Source organism: Rhinolophus hipposideros (genome assembly GCF_964194185.1).
Source record: "Rhinolophus hipposideros genome assembly, chromosome: 7".
NCBI lineage: Eukaryota > Metazoa > Chordata > Mammalia > Chiroptera > Rhinolophidae > Rhinolophus > Rhinolophus hipposideros.
The window spans coordinates 60,600,003-60,622,282 of NC_138053.1; positions in this window are offsets into that span (position 1 = coordinate 60,600,003).

The following is a 22,280-nucleotide window of genomic DNA, read 5'->3' on the forward strand; positions in this document are numbered from 1 at the left end:
AGCTAACTACAAAAAGTTGTACAGAGCAACAGCATAGGGAATACAGTCAATAACATTTTAATAACTATGCATGGTGTCAGATGGGTACTAGAGTTATCACTTTGGCGATCACTTTGTTAAGTTATATAAATGTCTAATCACTATGTTGTCTACCTAAAACAATATAATATTATATGTCAACTGTAACTGAAAAATTAAAAATTATTAAACAGAATGAAATTTTAGAAAAAGCTATACATAGCATTAGGCATTACCTCATGTATTGATAATTTCCCAGCCTTATTTTCACTGCCCTAACCTGTTTTTCTTCTCTTTTTCCTCATTACTTAATTTTTTTTCTCCTATGGTATTTTATTGCAGGTATTTATGTAATGCTTTTCAACCCTATTCTCAATAAAGGCATTCATCCATTTATCTATTTCTGTGTGTAATAGAATTTATATTTGCACCTGGAACAGATAAATAGCCCCAATTAGATGGAAAGCTCCTCCAGGACAGGGTGACACCTTATTCATCTCTGTGTCTTTAGTACAAATCCTGTGTTTAGCATAGCATCAACACTTACTAAACATTTATTGAATTGAATTTTGAACTATCCCCAGGGAATCTTTGGGAGAGTCTGAAAAACTACTTAGAATTTTGAACTCCTGCCGCAGTACTTCAGTCCCCCTTAAATGAGGCAGCGTTTTGGTTTATCTTCTGACCCTTGTCCTAAGTGGAAAGAGAGACAATTCTGTCACACTTGAGTCCATGTCTGAAAATGCCAGTTCCCTAACAGGGTGTCCCTAACAGGGTGGCCCTAACACACCACCTCTATCGGAGCACCACACATACCACGAGGCTTAATAAATGTTTGCTATGGAAATGTCAAAAACCGAAGACCTTGTTATCTTTTTTGTGTAGAAGTGAAAACATGCTTTCTTCTGACACCTCTCTTTGATTCCCCTCAATAATCTATGTTGAGTAAATAGAGCATTGCATAAAGCTAAAAACTGAGATGTTGGGCTCAGACAGACTTGGGTTCAAATCCTGACTATGCTACTAACCAGCTTTACAACTTTACCTCTCCTAAGTAAGCAAATTATCTAACCTCTCTAAGCAAACTTTAAATGTAGTAATCATAATATTTACTCATGGGGACATTGTAAAGATTTAATGATACATGTCAGTGCACTTAGCCCAAAATTTTGTACATTGTGAGTATTCAGTAAAAAGCCTACACAACGTAATATCTTACCCATTTTCTTATATTCGTTCCAAAGTCAAATATCCACCTAAAACTGAATTGTGACTGAAACAACCTCTATTTCAATCTCTAACAGCATCTTAAACTTGCTCAGTCCACCCTCCTTCCCCAAATCCAGGGCCCTGTAAGTTTTCACTTTCCTCCCTCCTATGGAGAGCTGTGGGGAGGGCCAAGAGAGGAGCAGGGCTTGTGAATAGAAAACTTTCAAAACTCTCAATTATTGCTAGGAATAATTGAACAATGACAATGGCTTCTTGACTATTTCAAAGAGATATTGAGAAACAGGATTTGAATTTAAAGCAAGTGTCATTAACAAGACTGAAATATTTGGGAACCTCATGGCTGACTTCTGAGGATTAGACTTAGAAAAACAAACACTCTTCTAAGCGAAGCATGAACTGAATTTGTAAGTTAGAGGTAATTCTTTACTTTGAAAAGTAAATCTCCTCAAAGTGACGACAATATAAAAATATGTTTGCATTTAATTTATTCTTTATAAAAGACACGGTAGACTTATCTGCACAGAACTCAACATCACAGGCCTATGAGTTGGTGATTAGGATAATCTCCCACTGAAACCTTGTCCTCAGTCACCACAAACCCATGTAGGCCTTCTGTACGCTCCATCTGTCTGCAGGAGAAACAGAATGACATTAGCATCATGTGTACACAAAGACCAACTTCGCATTTAAAGAAGGATGAAGAAACCACTGAATCCACAATTACCCAGTAGGCTTGGGCCCCCTGAGTACAGAAATGTGTGTCCCTGGTGATTTTGACATCAAGGTCTTGAGCACCATTTTTGGGGGTGCTCTGCAGCTACCCAAACTGGGGTACAAAGAACTTATGTGCAGACTCTTCAGGTACCTCTCACTTTCAAATGGAGTTGCTTTATCTGTCTGTCTGCCCACCCCACACCCACAAATGGAGGCCTGTCCTCTGGGCTCAGAAACAACACAGCCTTTTTTGTTTTCCACCCTATAATTATAAGGAAGCAACCAAATGACTCCACCAGCTGCATTACACCCTGTACCCATGAGGAGCCATAACACAAAATGTAAGGTCACCTGGTTGAGATGGCAATCTCTTCCTAGAGTGAACTTATGAGTACTGACAGACAGCTTATATTTGAGAATTTGCACTTGTGGTTACACTTAGTGGTTAGAGCATGGGCTTGGAGTCTGACTGCAAGGGTTGGAATCACTGTGTGACCTTGAGCAAGTCACTTTCTTCCTCTTGCTTACTTCAGATGGTTGTTGTGACGATTAAATGAATTAATATGTCTATTAGTCTGCCTGAGTTACCATAACAAAATCCCATAGACTGGGTGGTTTAAGCAACATAAATTTATTTTCTCACAGTTCTGGAGGCTCTGGTCCTTCTCACGTGCAAAATACGTTTATTTCACCCACAACAACCCCAAAAGTCTTAACTCATTCCAACATCAACTCTAAGTCTAAAATCCAAAGTATCATCTAAACCACATGTAAATCACATATGTGTGAGACTTAAGGTTCAATTCATACTGAGGTAAAATCCTTCTCCAGTTGTGAACCTATGGGACCTAACAAGGTGTGTGCTTGCAAAACAAAACAGGGGATCGTAAGGTAGACATTCCCAGTCTAAAAGGGAGAAATAGGAGAGAAGAAAAGAGTGACAGATCCTAAATCCAATCTAATGGGGCAAATTCCATTAGACATTAAGGCTTGAGAATCATGCTCTTTGGCCTGATGCTCTGCCTTGTAGACCCACTGGAGTAGAATGTCATCTCCCTGCCTTGGCAGCATGATGCCCATCATAGCTCTCTTCCAGGCACCCATCCATGTGGCAGCTTTCTGCAGGGGCCGCATCCCTGATGTACTGGGCTGGGTTAGGTGGCCATCTTGGTCTGAACTGGAGTGGGGCCCCATCCTTTGAAACCACTCTGCCTCCTGCTCCTTGTTCTATGGGCCTGTGATGGGAGTGGTACACCTGGTGATCTCCGAATCATCTTTGAGGGGATGGGAGATATCAGGGGATCATTTTCACCTTACCTTGAAGAATAGCAGCTGGCTTCTGCTGCACTGACTGTTTAGGTCTATGGTTTATATTCACATTAGTAGCCTTATCAAATACCCCTCATTCCTCTCTTCAGGGACTCCAGTTGCACATATATTGGGCTGCTTTAAGTTATCCCATGACTCAATGATGCTCTATTTTATTTCAGGTCTTTTTATTCTGTTTTATATTGGATAGCTTCCATTGTTATATCTTCAGGTTTGCTAATCTTTTTCTTCTCCGATACATAGTCTGTTGTTTGTCCCATTCACTGTATTTTTCAGCTTAGATTTTGCATTTTCACCTCCAGAAATTGTATATGGTTCTTTATTTTCCATGTCTCTATTTAACATGTGCAGTATTTCTTCTACATTCTGGAACCATATGGAATTCAATTATCCCATGTCTTTGCTACTAATTCTATCATCTGCATCGTTTATGGACAGGTTTCTATTGACTGTTTTTCTCTTTATATGGGTCAGATTTTCCTGTTTCTCTATATGCCTGATAACTGTTTATAGGATGGCAGACATGGTAAATTTTTCTTTGATGAGTGCTGGATATTTTTATATTCCTATATTCTTTTTTTTTAATTAACATCTATTGGGGTGACAATTGTTAGTAAAGTTACATAGATTTCAGATATACAATTCTGTAATACATCATCTATATTTCACATTGTATGTTCACCACCCAGAGTCAGTTCTCCTTCCATCACCATATATTTGACCCCGTTTACCCTCATCTACCACCTCCCCTCCCCATGTTATTCTCTGGTAACCACTAAACTATTTTCTGTGTCTATGAGTTTTTGTTTCTTCATTTGTTTGTCTTGTTCCTTTGTTGTTTTCAGTTTTATATATTCCACATATCAGTGAAATCATATGGTTCTCTACTTTTTCTGTCTGGCTTATTTCACTTAGCATTACAATCTCAAGATCCATCCATGTTGTCACAAATGGTACTATTACATCTTTTCTTACTGCTGAATAGTATTCCATTGTGGATATACACCACAACTCCTTTATCCATTTATCTGTCGAAGGACACTTTGTTTATTTCCATGTTTTGGCCACCGTAAATAAAGCTGCATTGAACACTGGAGCACATATGTCTTTATGGACAAAACTTTGCTCTGGGATGCAGTTATGTTATTTGGAAACAGTTTGATTTTTTTTTTTTGAGGGTTGCTGTTAAGATTTGTGAGGTGGAATTCAGTAGCCTTTGTTTAGGTCTAAATTAATCACACTACTGAGGTGATACCCTTCTGAATAGTCTTATTTCTCTAATGTCCTTTGAATGATGACATTTTCCATTCTCACTGAAAGAAGCACTGTTCCCAGCTCTGTGTGAGCTCCACAAATATTCCCTTTGCTCCTTTTCAGTGGTTCTTCCCCCGACTTGGATAGTTTCCCACAAACATGTGCTTATCAGTAGCCAGATGAAGACTTAAGGAGGACCCTCTGCAGAATCTCTAGAGCTTTTCTGTCCAGTTTCCTCTTCACCAGTACTCTGTCCTGTGAATTCAAGCCACTTTGGCTTCCCTGGACTCCTAGCTCCATCTCTTCAAATCATGAACATCACTGGGTTCCCATGGTTCCTATTCCTTACACTGCAACCTGGAACCTCACTCCAGGCACCAAAAAAATCACATGGTTCACCTTGTTTGCTTTCCCACTCACAGAGATCAACATCCTGCATTCCCTGATACACAAAGTCTGAAAACCATTGTTTCATACATTTTGTCCAGTTTTCAGGCGGGGAGATAAATCTAGTCTCTATTATTCCTTCTTGCCTAGAAAGACATTTTTTAAGCAAGAAATTGGCTCTTTCCTTTTCATTTTACTCATCATCACAAATTCAAGTTGCTTTTCTCTTACAGAAAATGAAAAATTGAATTAAATTGGGAAATACAGCACTCAGAAAATTAACTCAATTTTTCCCCCATAAATCAGAAACCCTCGTTATACTTGGAAACCATTTTTTATTTTCAGTTTTTATTTTTTTAGCTACCTTTATCTTCACTAACTTTACTCACCACTGGATGTGTTTACTATTCTAAAATATTTTCAGTATGTCCATATTGTATTTTTAATATATATTCTCACAGAATTTCCAAACTGGAAAAAGTCTTAGCCATCCTGAAGTGAAATCTCTTTTTTCTCTATACGACAAGTAGACCCAGAGAGCTTGTGTGTGCGTGCGTGCGTGTGTGTGTGTGTGTGTGTGTGTGTGTGTGCAATATAACAGACTTACCCAGGGGCAGAGTGAGAAACCAGAATTCATTTCGTCTGTCATTAAATCACTGATGTACTAAGCAATCAAGTAGAAACCCAACTGAGTGCCAGGCGCTGCTTTAGACATTTTCTGCAAAACTGTTTTCTTCCCTACCCTCGTGATGCTCACAGTTAATAGTGGTGATAGTCATGCAACAGGTAATTAGAATGTGATGTGGAAAATGCAACTGTGGAGGGTGTACAGGATGCAGTGGGAAAAGAATGGGAGTGATTTTGTTGTTGCTGCTGTTTTCAAAGCCCTGGCTGGATTTTCCCCCTTACTATTAGACATCAAGCTTTTTAAAACTTTTTGTTGAAGTGTTGCATACATACAGAAATGTGTGTAAATCATTTTCATAAAATGCACCCTCCCATGTAATAAGTACCAAAATCAAGAACCAGAATAATACTAGCACCTGAGAAGCCCCCTTCTACTCACACCCCTTCCCCAGGGATAACAATATGGTGACTGTGCTTGAGCAAGTGGAGCAAATCACCCCCCAGAAGGGGCCGCATATGTTGATTCCTAGCTCATTGCTCTCTCCACCACACCAAATGTCCCTCTTGTTAAAGCCCTCTAACACCTTCCAAAATGTACAGATTCCACAGGGATCTCTTCTATAAGATTAAATATGGGCTATCACTACACCATAAAATATACACCTTTGTATAACTTGGATGACTCAGGTTTAAAGTTCTTTTTTAAAAATACTACCATCAGGGGGTTTTCACTTTAGAACTTTCCCTGAGGCACATATGCACTTTTAGAATCACTCCATGGATTACTTTTTTAAACAACAGCACATCCAAGTCTAAAAGTTTCAAGGTATGATGACCCTAGTTTGCAGGCATAAACAGTCTTAATCTCATTTGTAAATAAACTATTCAATCTTTTCTTTGTCTTTCAAAATAATTAAAATCAAGATGTTTCATCAATGAGTGAAACAGAAACCTACAATAATGATCAACTCTATAAATTTCTTCCTGTCCCAAACAAAAGAAAATGTTGAAGAAGAGAATGCACTGGGAAAGTGTGGATGTTCCTTGGAAAAAGTGATTATGACAGTAAATCTATTGAAGGGATTCTGCGCTTAGAGTATTGACAGGGGTTCTCGTTTTTTCCTAGTTACCTTTATGGTGTCATGCTGTTATATGAACAGCTTTAGTACTTTGGGTTTGGTCTTTTGGTGCTTCGGGAGTAAAGAGGAAAGGGAAATAGGAAGAATATCGAATGCAATGAAAATGCCTGTGAACAAGAATACCTGGAACATCAGCATCTAAATTTCTACTCTAAGAAATGTATTGCAGGGTTGCTGTTAACACCAATCTTAATTAATTATTAAATTAATTATTAATGTAGATCAATTTTCATTTAAATTAGCACTGGGAAATGAGCCTGTGAAATGCTAATAGGAGATGAAAGTTCCAGAAATGAAATATCGCTGAGGAGGACTGAGCTTGACTTCTACCGCTTGTCCCTTGGTTATATTTCACAAAACCAAATTTGCCTTTCATTAGTTCATTAGATTGTTTTCATTAAAAAGAAATCTGTAATGCTTCACAAATTTTGTAATCCACAACCCAAACAACTACCTAACAAGTGATCAAAACCAGATGCTATTGTATCACATTTATGTGAAAAATGCTAGTCACTGCCTCATCTTGTGTCGCACCAAGGGTCCCAGTCAGTGATGTCGTTACGGCTGAGGGTGTTTGCGAGTATGATAAACATATGAATCTTGTTAAGTCCTACAGGTAGCTCTAGTTTTGCAAAATATCTGTCTTCTTAAAAAGTTGGCTGTTCCAATAATTTTCATCATAATTAGGAGAATTAATTCCTATATCCCCTTTTGTTCCTGCCTCCGAATTGAGAGGGAAAGAGTATAAAATGTACAGTAGTACCTCAGTTTTCGAACCTCTCCGTTGATGAACATTTTGGTTTACAAATGCAGTAAACCTGGAAGTAAATGCTTCGGAAGTCAAACATGTCACGTGGCTTCCACTGAGTGCAAGATCCTGAGTCCTAGCTGTCGGCTGTTTTCAAATGTTTCACAACTCGAAAGGTCTTCCAGAACGGATTACGTTCGAAAACCGAGGTACCACTGTATTTTGATGTCATTAGTTATCTCAGAAGGACAATCTGTGCTGCTGCTAGCTTTAGAACAACACTGTTCTTTCATCTTTAAATGATGTATCTGCTTTCTTCCAGATGTTGTAGCTCAGGAAAGAATCGTAGGCAATTCTTTCAAGTTATAAATCAAATCAAACTTTTACCTCTAAAAATACCACTTAACAAAAACAAACCTATGAAGTAGAACTATTTGAAAGAGGATAAAACTGATCTTAACAAATTAAACCAGAGCTCTATAGTTGTGGGCTTGCCACATCCTACCACCATCTGACCCAATCTAACAACTTCACCAAATGTTCTATCACCAAAATTATTCCCCTTCTGAGCATGAAATTAGTGCCTCCCAAGTTATCATTTAACATGTATGATTCTTCTTCCTAGGTGTTATGCCAACATCTTGGCTATGTTAGCTTCACTGAGCATAAGGACAAGGCCTTCAGAGGTCAAAGCAGAAAACTGCTTTGTAGGCTGACCCTCCTGGGTGGCTGCTTTCTCTCTCACCTTCCTTGTCTTCTGTGCCAGGGAAGTACCTTCCAAAATCTTTTTTCATTCCTGCTCTCAGGTACAAGCACTTCAATTCCAGATTTTTAAAAAAGTCTTGCTGTGTATATAATGGTGAAAACCTCATCTTTGAATTAATCTCCCAATTGGAAGTCCACAATTTGAAAATGGAGCCATTCAATCAGATCACTCGGTCACTCCCAGCCATTTTATGAATTAGTACATTAGGTACCTTGCTTAGTATATATGTACTCTTGGCAGGAAGGATTGAGAACAAATAACTCTGCAATAAGTGGTTTAAAATTAATGGCTAAAAACGTGACTAATTGCACACTAAGGACCTGTTGATAGATTAGAGTCTTGTGTAGAATCTGAAAAGTCTTTAGTTCTCTTAAAGTAAAGATTAAATGGTCTGTTATACTGGAGCTTTGGTAGGCACGATTTTTAAATAGGCTGATTAGAGCTGTAGACTCTATATTTTTCAGACTTTGCTAAATATATATATATATATATATATATATATATATATATATATATATGAACATGGCCTCTATGGAGTCCCTCTCGTACAGTTATAATTTTATGGTTCATTTATGAATTCTCAAATAGGTCAGGATTAGCTCTGTCAAAGCTTATTTTTCTTTCTGAAATGATTACTTGATTCAACCCACAGTCATACTAAGATTGGTCATAATATAATGTACTGTGTTCTGAGCCATCTGTCCAAAAGTTGTATCAACTTTCTCTTTCTAAGGTCTTGCAAATTCTGAGATGCTGGCCAGAAGGAAAAGGGTCTGATTCTAGTAGAGACCATTCTTCTCAAACTGTGACCTCCCTTTCTACTGACTTTTTTACATGCAGCCAATGAAAATGGAGGGTTTCCCCTATGGAGAGGATTCTGTGTCACATTTTATTCAAGTTTCTTGGTGGACTCACTCACTGCCTCTCACTTTTCCCCACCATGGTTGGCTGTGAAAGGTCAATCACAGCCAACCAGATGCAGCAGAGAACAAGGAGAGAACAAATTGTCCACAATTTTCTATGCAATCTTGCCACTTGTGCCCATTCAGCCTTCCCTCTCACCTATCAGAAACATCTAAGTCACATGAGAATCACCTACAAATCTGATTAAAAATGTAAATCCCTACTGAAGACCTACTGAATTAGAACCAGGAGAAGAGGCTGCATTTGTAACAAGCCTTTTATATCACTCTTAGCACACTGAACTTTCAGCACCTCTAACCTATGTACTGCCTTAGGGGAGCAGTGAGAACACAAAACAAGTAGTCCAGGTCTCTTGCTGACAAAATGGGCCAAATAATTGGGTTCCTGAGGCATCATTGACACTATCCATCAAGTCCTTTAATCTCTCTGTACCACAGAGGCATCGCTGAAGGCACGGCATGAGTACCCAACACTTGGAGAGAAGGCAGGTAAGTGTAATTTCCTTTCATTGTAGCACCCCAACCAACAGAGCACCCCAAAACAATGCCTGCCTCTACCTCAACTCTACCTGACTTGGCCCTATCTGACTTGGCCCATTTTCCCTGAATCAAGAATCTCTTTTTATGTGTTCTTGACTAATTCAAGCATGAGTTTCTCTCTGATGCTTTTTTCTCAAATAAGAAGACTCACACTGAATTCTCTTTTTCTCTCCTTCCCTTCTGGTCCCACTCTTTCTGGCGTCTTGTTCACCTGTTAGCCTTAGAGGAAAAATGTCTAACTGAAGTTACCTTAGAACTTTCTCTTAATAAGTAACTGGGTTTTAGCTCAATAACAGAGATAGTTCTTACCAAGGCTGCCCTTCACGTAAAAGTGCTCGGAATCAGTTACTTTAAAAGGGATCAAGTTCTATAAATGTCTTCTTAGACCACCTCATTGTGTTATTTATTAAAATAAACTTAGTTCGCAGCACAGTGGCAAATAAATAGCATAATTACATTCCATATGATCATGATGGCTAGTATCTGCCCTATAGACATTATTAAAGGGTGATAACACATATGCAGACAGTAAGTCAGAAATCATCTCCATTGTGGAGATGTCCTTTTCTTCCATAAGTACAATGTCAAAGCTAATGAACTTCACTTTATTTATTTAAAAGATTAACTAAATAGAACCTGGAACGTTTTGTTTTATTGTGGATGGTTAAATATTCAAAAGATTACTCCACTAAAAATTGCTCATGGAAGTAGATGTGACGCTTTCATAAATGAGCAGCACATTTCCAATGTGTTAAAATGTTTGAAATACACTGAACAAATGCTGCATCTCATTCTGAGCTAGCAACCACAGTTATCTCCCATGATTATTTTCAAAAAATACAACAGAATGAATTGACATATGTTAGGTAAAATGTTATGCAAATTTTGATATTTTCTCAATAGTGCAAATTCAAATGTGGCTTACTGTTGCAATTATCAATTTACAAGTGATGTTCTTACGGAATTTGGCAATCACAGATTACAACATATATTATAAAATAATTTGTAATTTTGCTTATTACAGAATACAGATAGATACATAAAATAAAAAATAATAAAGATAAATAAGGAAGACTTTTAAAAGTTAAATAGAAGAAAAATAAAATAATACTTTTTATTATCCACCAACTCAATGATAACCACAGTTAATATTTTGATAACTATTATTATAATCATTTTTGTAACATAGTTTAGTGTATTCTTCCAAAATATTTGTAAACCACTTTTTATCTACCCGTTAATCTATTTATGAAGATAAATGGGATCTCCCTTTTCTTTTAACTGTTTTCACTACATATAGAAAACCTGCAGATATTTTATATATTTATTTTGTAACTGTATACTTTGCTGAACTTTCTTATTATTTGAAATTTTATTTGTTACTTTTCTTGAGTTCAACTAGACAGTTATGCCTTTTGAGAAAAATAATATTTTTCTTTTCCCCTAGTTACATATATATATGTTCTTATTGAAATGTCCAGAACACTGTATATCTGATGAGAATAACGGACACCTAAGATATCCTTGGGATATCCTTGTTTCTTTTTTTTTTAATTTATTTTTATTTTTATTGGGGGAGGAGAACAAGACTTTATTGGGGAACAGTGTATACTTCCAAAACTACTTTTTTTTTTTCTCCCAAGTCAAGTTGTTTTCCTTTCAATCTTAGTTGTGGAGGGCGCAGCTCAGCTCCAGGTCCAGTTGCCATTGCTAGTTGCAGGGGGCGCAGCCCACCATCCCTTGCGGGAGTCGAACCAGCAACCATGTGGTTGAGAGGATGCGCTCCAACCAACTGAGCCATCTGGGAGCTCAGCGGCAGCTCAGCTCAAGGTGCCATGTTCAATCTTAGTTGCAGGGGGTGCTGCCCACCATCCCTTGGAGGAGTTGAGGAATTGAACTGGCAACCTTGTGGTTGAGAGCCCACTGGCCCATGTGGGAATCGAACCGGCAGCCTTTGGAGTTAGGAGCATGGAGCTCTAACCGCCTGAGCCACAAGGCCGGCCCCCTTGTTTCTTTTTTACAAATTTCATGGAAATATCTCTAGTGGTTTCTATTATTATTAGCTATTGCTAATAATAGATATTAGCTATTGCTTTCACATAGACAATCTTAGTCACTTCAGTAAAATACCTTTCTATATCTACTAAGATATTTTAATATCAGAATTGATATTTACCTAAATTCTTTGGGTATCTACTAAGATGGCCAAATCTACTTTTCCTTTGATTCTTTGATAAATTGCAAATAAATTTTCTAATATTAAACCATCCTTGGATTCCTGTATTATTCTTCATCAACATAATTTAATCTTCTTAATATAGTGCTCATTCACTTGTAATACTTAGCATTACTAGTCTGTTTTAATAATTGCAAGGTTTTTCTAAAATTAACTTTAAAAAATACTTTGTTATTTCTGATTGCAAAAGTACTACTTTAATATAGCAAAATATTAAAATAAAAGCACATAAGACGAGAAAAGGGGGAATTCCCCCATTGCCCTCTAATTTCCCCTCTAAAAATTATCACTATTAATTCTTTGGCTTATTTTGAATTTAGTTAGTTCCCTATACTAATGAATGTTTGGAGGTTTTATTTTTGCCATTATAAACAATATTGTAATGAATAATCTTATATATAGATATGAATATAGATATATACAGAGGGTGCCAAAAAATATATGCACATTTTAAGAAAGAAAAAAGGTGTATTAAAATTGTAATACTCAATATATACCAATAACAAAAGATGAATACACGTGACATGTATACATTATTTTTGGCACCCCTGGTAGATATACTTCTGGTTATATGTGAGGATACTTCTATAAAATAAATTTTCAGATATGGGATTGCTTTTGTAAATGTTCTATTGTCATAGATATTTCTAAACTGCCACTTCAAACATTGCACCAATAAAAGTTGCCACCAGCTAATAATGTGTAAAAGAGGAACTGTTTGTCCATACTTTTGGCACATTATCAGTACGTATTTTAATCATTAACACCAGGACAGTTGAAAAAGGTATCTCATTGTTCAATTTGTATTACTTTAATTATTATTGGGAATTAAGATCTTCAATATGTTCCTTAGTCATTTGTGTTCTTTACTGTGTGAGTTGTATATCCTCATGAAATTTTTCTATTGGTCTATTAATTGGTGTGTCTCTTATAATTTTAAGTATTCATTGTATGTAAGGAACACTGGCCTTTGACTGCCAGTAGCTGTTGCTAACAATTTCCTATTTGCCATTTTCCGTTTGATTTTATACTGACTTTTACTGTGCACACTTTTTCATGTTGTGTAAGGCAGTGTTACAAGGTGTGGTGCCTTACCGCACTCTTAGGTCTGAAATCAAATTGGGTTCAGAAGGACAGCTTCACCATTTACTTACTGTTACTTAACCTCCCTCTGCCTCAGTCTCCAAATCTGTAAGAGATACAGTAATAAAATCTATGTGTCTCATTAGGTTATGTGTACTAAATGAGTAAAAAAAAAATTGAAAGAGCCCAAAACAGTGCCTACCACTTAGAAAATGCTCAATAAATAGGAGCTCTTATTTTGTCCATAATTATCCAAATTTCCTTTATGGGTTTTGGATTTCACATCAATCCATAACTAGGAAGACTTGTCCACCAAGTATAACTTAAAGATAAATAGACAGCCATGCTTCCTTCTTTTGCTTTTATAGTTTTTTTTTGTTTGGTTGGTTAGTTTTTTGTTTGTATGTATACGTCTAACTCTGTGGTCTATCCAGAATTTATATCAGTGAATCCAGGTTTATTACTTTCCAAATAACTACACAATATTCCAATAATTTTTTTCTAAAGAATCATATTTATTTCATTAATTTGAAGTGCGATCTTCATCTCATAAATTACCATACTTTTTAAAATTTACCTTCAGAGTATCTCAGAATCAGATTGTCTAACACATTTTAACATTTGGCAAGGTAAGCTCTATTAATATTTCCTGTTTTTAAATTTCCTGTTCATTACCACATTTACTTTCTTTCAGATAATCTTTAAAGTCATTTTTTCAATTTTCAAGTAAAGTTTGTAGAATTGCATTGTTTATAGATTGATTTAGAGAGAACTCACATTTTTATAACATTGATTGATTTACCCTACCTAAAGCCAATTTCTTCTAGTTGTTGAAACTTTTATTTAATCTATATTTTTCTAATAAGTTTAATCAGCATGAAATGACACATTTTGAGTCTATTTAAGATAAGGATTTTAGAACATTTATACCTCCACCCTTAATTACACTGTATTACACCTGTTTCTCAGTCTTGTTAATGTTTCTGTTTTCTCTTGTAATTGTATATAATTGAAAAAATAATGTAATATTAACTTTTAAAAAGTAATTTGATGTTTTATTTATTTAATGACCAGATTTAAATCCATAGTTAGTTTCCAAATATGCAGGGTGGAATTTCTTTAACTACCTTTTTGTTACCAAGTTTTTGAAAAAAAAGGTGAAGCAATTAAGTACAAATTGGTAGTTACAGAATAGTCACAGGGATATAAAGTAAAGCACAGAGAATATAGTCAAAGTATAGAAACAGTAAATAGATCAATGGTTGCCAGGGATTGGGGGGGAGCGAAAAATGAATAAGTGGAGCCCAGAGGATTTTTAGGGCGGTGGAACTATTCTGTATGGTATTATAATGGTGAATGCGCGTCATTATATTTGCCAAAACCCGAGGAACACACAATACCAATTGTGAACCTCGATTTAAACTAAGGACTTTGGGTGATGTGTCAATGTAGGTTCATTGTAATAAATGTACCCCTCTGGTGGGGATGTTGATAGTGGGGAGGCCTTGTGTGTAGTGGGATAGGGACTAGATGGAGAGTCTCTATGTCTCCTGATCAATTCTCCTGTGAACCTAAAACTACTCTAAAAAATTACTTTAACAAACAGGGCATAATTTTCTTGCCATTCTTGGCTGTGAGTGTGTGTAGAGGCAGTGCAGTGGAAATTCTCTGTACTTTCTGATCAATATTGCTGTGAGCCTAAAACTGCTACGCTCCTCCTGAATATTACGAGAACCTTAGACTCCATCTCCCATGTATTTAAATATCTAATATTCGCAGTCAACTTTATTTCTTAAACCCTCCAAATTAGTCACCATTATTAATTTTTAAAGTGTTTATTTAGATTACCTACATGTTTAGAAATTTCTTTAGTTACTATTGTTTTTTTTACAACTGAATATTTTCTAGGTTTATTTTCTTCCATTCCTGGAGTATATCTTTAAAATTCTTTAAAAAAAAAAAAAGTCTTTAAAAAACTCATAGGTACTAGGAGCTCTGTTTATAGTTCATCATAAATGAAACAGAGCTGGTTTAATTAGGGTATATCATTTTTTTTACAGAAAGTGATATGAAAAAAATACCACAAAAGAATTCACAGTATTGATTCATGAAAGACAAACAAAGTCCAAAGAAGAGAATTTATTTTCAGTAGAGATGGTAGTTAAATAAAACTTAAAGAATCAATAGGTTTATGACTAAAGAGGGAAAGAAGAGTAATGGAAATTACTTGGAAGAGGGAATGCACATGCCATATTCAGAAACCAGCCATTTGGATATCACTTAAAGTAATTATAAAAGAATAAGGAGAGGTAAGACTATAAAACAGTGCAACATATGAGACTAGAAATCCTTAAAGCCAAGCTTAGGATGTAGATAATCAACCTGAAAAGTTATGGGTAGCTGTTGAAGGTTCTAGAGCAGTAGGGTGGCTCAACTGGCTATTTATTTTGGGAAGACCAATTTGATTCCAGAGATGTGATGAATCAAAAAGAGAGAGAAGAGTGGAGACCACGTAAAATGTTATCCAAATTGTATGAACAAGAAATAATGAGAGCCTGAACTACAAAATGGCAGACTTGGGATTTTAAAAGGGAGGCCAATTAAAATAGGTATTGCAACATTGAATTTCTACAAAACTTTTTGTTCCTTCAGTCCTTGTAAGTCTTCTGGCTCCTGCCAATCAATGTGCCAGGACTCTGTGCTTCCTATCTTGTATAATGTCTAATAAGAGTGCTTTCCTGGTTTTTGTCAGTCAGTGTGGTTTCTTGAAACCTATTCTGAAATAGAAATAGGGCTCTTGTTTGCCTACCCATCTCTGACTCACAGCCTAACTCTGGTTCCTGAGAACTTCATACCCATAAATCTGGATTCCCTGAGCCATTCACACTCAACCAGACAATGAATCATAAAAGAATTGAGGAGGTTAAAAATAAGCCAAAAGGGAAAAATGAGAGGAAAATAGATGGGAATGATAAGAATCAGAAAAAAAGTATTTTGGAGGTTTATGCATCTTGTAGTCAGCTAGGTACTTGTTCCATTAACCTACACATGGTAAATATGTATAAATTTGACCTTTACTAAAAGACTCTGGGTGTCTGATTAATCCAACTTCCTGTGCCTATATTAGTCAGGAGCCTTCTTTTAGGCAGGGTTCACATGCTGGAAAAGCCCATAAGCTTCAGAGATTGGATGCTTTCTGTGATCACAGTAAGTTATTTTTCAGTAATTCACACTCAACCACTGAGTGCTACTCAGAACGTCCCACTCATCCTCTCCCAAGGTAAGCAGTAGGATGCTAGAATACTTTTAAAACCAATTACAATCTTTCTGCTTGGAGTTTTATAAATGCTAATTAAGGAAGCCCTCATTTTATATAAGCCTTGTGGAAAGTTTTCTGAAAAAATTTTCATTATGATAAACCATCCAAAAGAAATCCATTCCTATTATAGATGGCAATGGCTCACAGAGTTTATTTCCTTGAAATTTAACATTACTTCTGCAGTAAAACATTTTACGTAAATCACATGGATCCATTAAAAATACAGATGTAAGCCTTAATCCACTCAAGTACATTTAGCCTATGCATTTCATAGTAAGAGAACAAATAGTCATAATACACATACATTAACTTATAGTTATACTTATTTTTCCTTAGACACTGTAACAAATCTCTACAGAGTTTTTTCTCCACACACCAAACCTGGTAAATATTTCTAGGAGAAAAGGTAGGTTCAACATCTAAAGAAAGATATGAACACATAATTGACAATTCAAAATATAGGCATGGAATAAAACAAATCATTAAAAGAGGACCTCCAAATCATTTCTAAAAACTAGCATAATTCTAACCTGAAGAAAAAGCTAGGGGATATAAGGCTGAAAGCACGTGCAAATAAAGAAAATGTAGATAAACTGGACTTCATCATTTTTTTGTGTGCACCAAAGTATACCATAAGCAGAGTGAAAAGGCAACCCACAGAATGGGGTATGCATAGAGCTTACAGAAATGCCAAATTACAGTTTGACCATGTAACACTTTTTTTCCCTCACAACAACTTTCTCCTACATCAAAATTTTCCCAATTGTAATTTAAGTATAATACAATTAGCCTGCAGTTTACAAATCACTATTGGTTATAATGTAATTAAAACATATCAGAGAATAGAAGAGCTATGGTGCTTGCAACCCAGATTGCAATTCATAGTTATCTTAAGTTTAATTTAAGTAATAAATGATAAAGGTGATTATTAAAAGAATGGACAATATTAGTGCCAGTTAGGGTAGGAAAACAAAGGTCAGCACTATCAAGCAAATGCTAAATGTATACTGTAGATAAGCTCAGTGATGCCCAGCTTTTATAGCTGTACATTCATTTTTCTTAAATACCAACAAGAAATATAACCTTGTTACTATGAGTCTCTAGCACCTAACCCACCTTTTCCCACTGAAACTATTATTTATGTCAGACACTAGTTTTCTTATATAAAGCTCAACTTCTTCATGGTCCATTCTTAGTATATGGTCTTGCATTCAAGGAAAGAATAGTCCTGACAGTTAAAAACTAATCAAAAACCCAACAGTAGCCTTATTGAAATCACCAAAGGAATATTCCATTTATAACATACAACAATTCCTAAAATTCCCTTTTACCATCTCTTCTCTCAGTTTTGCAGATTTACAGCAGGTATTTTTTTTCCCATTTCTATAAACTCCCAAATAGCCCCCAAGCCCCAGCCCCAGTAGACTCTCTCCCCAGGAAAAATTTCATTTTCCCTATCTTTTCTATTGTCTTCTGCCAGTAACACTATTCTTTCCAATGTAGATCTAGCTAAACTTTCAGGCCTCACCAGTATTTTTCTCCTAGCCCATGACTTCCATTAAACGATTACCAGTCCACTCAACATTGCTCTGCTAGGAAATGCCCTGTATTTCTGAATGAGCCTGACTAACAAAGGTTCTTTTCTCTTGGAAGAGTAGTAAAAGAGAACAGCTAGTATCTATTTTTGTTTAGTACTATCACTAGTATGTTTCTCATACCAGATCAGATTGTCCCTATACAACATTCTTGAAAATATAACATTATTGAAACGGATACCTGATTAGTGGTTGTCAGGGGTTAAGGAAGGGGTGAGGGTGAGAGGAAAGGGGTGTGGCTATAAAAAGGCAAAACGTATGTACATTAAAAGTTTAAGTATTAAAATGCTACCATATTTTTAGCTGCCTATAAATAATATTTCAGACTAAATATGTGAAACAGTTATGAAAAGAAAATGGATGGGCTACAGCGTATCTTTGTTTTAGGTCTTGGGCTCATGTAGAACATTGGAAGTAGAATGGCACTCACGTTTAGTATATGTGTATGATTGTGTTTCTACTGTAAATGTGCCTGGCGTTCTATAGAATCCATTTAGACCTCACAAAAAGCTGAGAGAAATTTTAACCTTATTTTACCAATAAGAAAACTTGGGCAAAAATATTATGTAATCTGCTCACGGCCCCATGTCACAGGCAAAATCTGAACTCTGGTCCCTCAGACAACAACTCTTGGCCACTCATTACCACACCGCCTTAGAGACCTCACCATGACCAAGATAGTGAGAAGATGGCTCAAGGGATCATAGTGTTCAGATTCTCCTCCAATGCACTAAACTCCTCCAAAAAGATACCCTTGCTAAGTCCCCTCAGCAGGAAAGAGCACAGATTATTTAACTCTGCAGGAGTTTGGGGGACAGAATCACGTGAAATCACAAAATGCTGTGGCTGAGAGGCAGCAGATCTCTCAGGGAACTGTTGGACCAACCATAACCCCAGCCCTTGCCTGGCTCCTCAGACCAACTATGAGATCTGGAGACCATACCTCGCTACCTGATCAGCCACTTCCTGATCTGTTCCCTTGTCCCAGAAACTACCTGGGACTAAGCTCGCTGCCCCCCTTCAACATTGCTCTCCTAGGACATCATGGCATCTGTTCTTGAGATGACCTGAAGTTGGGAAACTAGTGGCTCAGAGGCAGAGCTTTGGAGTCAAATAGACATGACACAGTCAGTTTCCCATTGGCAAGCGTGCTCCTATTTTTATCATCGCTGAGCATCAGTTTTCTTATTGGAAAAATGAGAATGATAGTACAGATTTCACAGGCTGGTCACAAGGAGGAACTGGAGGAGTGCAGCGTGCCTAGTAGGTGCCAGGCTGAGTAATTTACTGCTGAGTAAATTAAGGCCATTATGGTTAGCATTGCTGTATACCCAGGGCTGTCTAGTAAGACCTCCTGTGAAGGTGGAAATGCTCTGTATCTGTGCTACCCTAGATGGCAGTCACCAGCCACATGTAGCTAGTGAGCACTTGAAATGTGGTTAATGTGACTGAGGAACTGAATTTTTGAATTTCATCTGAATTTAAATAGCTACATGTAGCTTGTGGCTATCACATGGGACCCTCAGTTAATAATCAGACCATTGACCCAGATTAAGTAGGACAAAAATTGCAACTATCAAACTAAATGATTAGAATAGCATAATAAATGAAGTAAGCAAAATATCATCTTCCTAATGAAAGTTTAATTCTAGAGTAATAAATAGGAAGCACTATTTTATATAGAGGTAGGCTTAGAGCTAGATTTAGAACTGGAAATATATTTTTTAAAAGCTTTAAGAGGGCAAATATTCACTCCTTGCCCTTCCCATTTCCACAGAGGGAGCATGCTACTCTGCCCTGATGCTATTAGATTTTGTCATGTGATTTGCTTTGGCCAATGGAATAGGGGCAGAGACCTTCAGAGGTGCTACATTTATCTGCTCATCCCTCTAAGTTTCTGAATGAAGACTATGTCCCCGTTAGCTCCTACACTTCATCCTGATCCCAGAATAAGTTCACACAGAACAAACAGGAACTTGACCCACAAGTTCTGAAGCAGAGGCACCCACAGACCCGTGAGTGAAAAATGGTTATTTTTGTCTGCCACTGTGATTTTGTACGTATTTGCTAAACAGACTTATTTAAGTAAAAATCTGGCCAATACGAGAACTAATAATGGTTTGGATACCTCCACGCCAATGTACTCTGGAACAGTAACTTGTATTTTAAAAGATGAAATAATTGTTTCAAGATCACAGTGGAATAGGGGTTCCATATGAGCTCTATTTACATTCACATGTTTAGTTAAATTCATGAATAAAGTATCCATGGTGAGTTATTAAAGGAATGAGGTTATTGGGAGACCAAGCCCTCAACTGCTAAAGTAGACACATCAAGACAGAAATGATATTCTCCAGACTGACTCTCAAGGTCAGTGTCAGAGGTGAAAGGTTACCCAAGCTGGATCACCACCATCATCTTTATTCTGCCTCCATCCTACATTCTCACCCTATCTGCCAAGTTTTTCCTTTAGTATACTCATGTGGATTTTTCAATGTATCTTATCACATTTTGTAAACATTCTTAATCCCATTGGAAAATATCCCATTGGAAAAACTTGTATATAAGATATAATTTTTAGAAACATAGTCTGTATTAAACACCCATCTTTTCCACTGAAAAGTACTATTCCACTTTTCATAAGCACTGAATTTGCCTTAATAAAACTTCTATTCACTTCATAAATGTCTCTGCCTACTTTGCAGCACCTAACAATATATCATGAGAGGTGTATGTCTATGATGATACGCTACCTTGGGAATATTGTTATTGGAAGGCATGTCAGATCAAGGTAATAGGTTGGCATTTATTTGAGGGTCGGAAGGGATGATAATAATACATAGCTCAAACTATTCAGAAAATAAATAGTTTAAGAGGGAAAATAAGAAATACCCTATGAAGTTCAATTAGAGAAGACTGAACAAGTAGAGGTCATTTTGGTTTCTTTGAAAAAACTGTCACCTTCTAATACTTTCTGGAGCATTCCCTCTTCTGCTGACTATCCTCTCCTCTCGCCATTGCCCAAGCCAAAGGAGTTTCAGATCGCAAAACCAGTCATGCTTCCCTGGGGGCCTTTTCATGCCCCCACAACCACATTTCCTCCACACCCCATACTGCTATCTCAATGACTGCGGAATGCGTGGGAGTGCTGATGTCCCTCTAGCTCTACATTTTCCTCATCTCCTTTCTCCTCCAGTGCCGCACTGGGAAGCCAATGCCTGTGCTGTCCCCTGTGGGGCGATGAGGAGACTGACAAAAATGCAGAGGCTGTTGCGGGGAAGCCTGCGGTGTGACCAGGACCCACTGAGCTCCTCACTGAAGCAGAAAGGGGTTTTCTTCCCCACTTGTATATTTACGTTCTGCCACATCTGTCCCCAGACTGTGTTTCTTCGTGAACCTCACATTGTATAGCAATTTCTCCCTAGCAGGGTTTTCACATTTCGCTCCCACTCTGTTTTTGCTTAGACCCAAGGAAGACAAAATGAATGATGCTCAGCATTGCCCAGCCTCCCTGATCCTTGACCCACATTTGAACTCCGCTCTCTTGCCTTCAGATGGACATTCCTGAAAATAAATCACTGACAAATTTATCCTCCAAGTATCACATCTAGCATGTCCAAAACATGTCTGAACCCCAGCATGAATACAATCTAGGCCCTCACACTAGTAGGAACCCCTGCTACCTTGGCACTTTAAGAAAATAGAAAATAAACCCCAAGTTGTGGTTTTGTTTATTTATTAAAAACTATGTACAGATTATGAGAACAAAAGGTCAAATTATCAGAGCCCAGTTTCCATTAATGAGTGCCTCAGTGAAGAAGGCAGCTGACTGGGGCTTCCAGCCCAGGTGAAAGACTGAGTCCTCCTAGAACAAACCCACAGACACGTTTGCCTGTAAGAACATCACTTAAAATATATATAGTCAGGCTTGAAAGCAAAGAACAATCATCTCCAGGTACACCCAAAATAAGAAAGGAACTTGGGGCTAAAACAATTGGGAGCTAAGATTTAGAATAATGGGAAAAGCTGCTGGCCAAGGATAACGCTGAGAGCCAATAAAGAATTGCCCCATCACCAGTTAGGGATGGAGAAAATCAATATGACTGGCAGGGAAACAGTGTGGAAGCACTTCGCCTGTTCTGCTCTGTGGTTGCACAAGTCACCCCCAGAGAATCACCACTCACAGTCTGTCCTCTACAATAGGCAGGTTGAATTCACACTCCCTCATTGTGAGCTGGAGACACCTCACTACTTTCCAGATTCTCAATCTGTGTCTGAATTTTACCCACCCCCGTTGTGAACAATATCAAGATTGCTTTGTATTGAAAATAACAAAGTTAGCCTACAGTTTAGCGTACAGTTTAATATTACT